At 41.9% G+C, this 1,376-nt stretch overlaps 1 non-coding gene across 1 annotated transcript; it reads right to left on the reverse strand.

Moving 5' to 3' along the window:
- Nucleotides 1-276: 276 nt before the first annotated feature.
- LOC144220883 (U6 spliceosomal RNA) lies at nt 277-378 on the reverse strand. Its single transcript, XR_013331890.1, has one exon. It is a non-coding gene; the product is annotated as a U6 spliceosomal RNA (small nuclear RNA).
- Between the last annotated feature and the right edge of the window lie 998 nt (nt 379-1,376).

A 1,376-nucleotide genomic window follows, 5' to 3' on the forward strand; every position in this document is an offset into this window, starting at 1 on the left:
GTGTGTATGTGTGTGTGTGTGTGTGTGTATCCTAAATATTTCAGTGTATATTTTCTAAGAATAGGGATATTCTATTACATAACCATAATGCCTGACAAAGTGCTTTTATCTAAGCTACCTCCATATGTCAGTTTTGTTAGCTGATCCGTCAGTGTCCTTTATAGCATTTCCCTTCAGTACCGGCTTCAGTCTAGGGTCAGGTACCACATGTGACTGTCGTGTCTCTTTAGCCTCCTTTAATCTGGCATTTATGATGTTGATCCCCTGTCTACCCCACACCATTTCTTTTTCTTCACAAATTTGTGTGCCATCTTTGTGCAGGGGCAATGCTAATCTTTCTAATATTGTTCCAACTTTAAATATCTGTGAGTATCACATGCCATTTTGTTTTACAGCACATCCCTCATTATGTGTTTGGTGTTTCCCTGTGTGTAGATTGGTTCTATAATCTCAGCCAGAATGCTGCCCAGGTGAGATATGACCTGTCCAAGGTACCACATCTGGAGTCACATGATGTCATCTGTCCCATGTAGATGATAATTTCGGACCACCTGGTCAAACTGTTGTACAATTTCTCCATTGCTTGCTGTTCTTTTTTCCCCCTTCCTTGACACTAATAGGCAATATATAGGGAGTTGCTTTAAGACTATACAACTAAGGGGCATCTGGGAGACTCAGGTGTTTAAGCATTCAACTCTTGATTTTGGCTCAGGTCACGATCTCACAGTTCATGCATCTGAGCCCCATGTCAGTCTCCATCCTGTCAAGGGTGACTCCAAGGGTGTTTGGTCTAAGTACTAATAGAATTGCTATTTGCTGAAATGGGAAAAATCAACAATTTGTTTTTGGGCATGTTAAATGTGGCATTTCTTTAGATAACCAAATGGGTATGTTGAGCAAATCGTTGAATAAGTGAGTCAAACAGTAAGGTATGAACTTTGGGTTAGAGATAGAGATTTGGGAGTCGAGGGCACCTGGGTGGCTCTGTCAGTTAAGCATCCAACTTTGGCTCAGGTCCATGGTTTTACAATTCATGAGTTCAAGCCCTGTATTGGGTGAGGTCAAGTCCTGCTTTGAGATTCTCTCCCTTTCTCTCTGACCCTCACTCACTCATGCTCTCCCTCTCTCTTTCAAAAAAAAAAAAAGAGAAAGAAAGAAAAAGAGATTTGGGAATTGGCAGTGAGTATGTGTAGTTTAGCAAAATAGATTTTATTTTTTAGAGCAGTTAGGTTCACAGCAAAACTGAGCAGAATGTACAGAGAAGGCCCATCCCTTGCCCCCACACATTCATAGCTTTTGCCACTATCAACATTGCAGAGCCTGCTTGGGATTCTCTCTCTCTCTCTCTCTCTCTGCCCCCCCCCCCCCAATAACTT

The sequence above is a fragment of the Crocuta crocuta genome, unplaced genomic scaffold (genome assembly GCF_008692635.1).
Source record: "Crocuta crocuta isolate KB4526 unplaced genomic scaffold, BGI_CrCroc_1.0 scaffold219, whole genome shotgun sequence".
In the NCBI taxonomy this organism is placed as follows: Eukaryota; Metazoa; Chordata; class Mammalia; order Carnivora; family Hyaenidae; genus Crocuta; species Crocuta crocuta.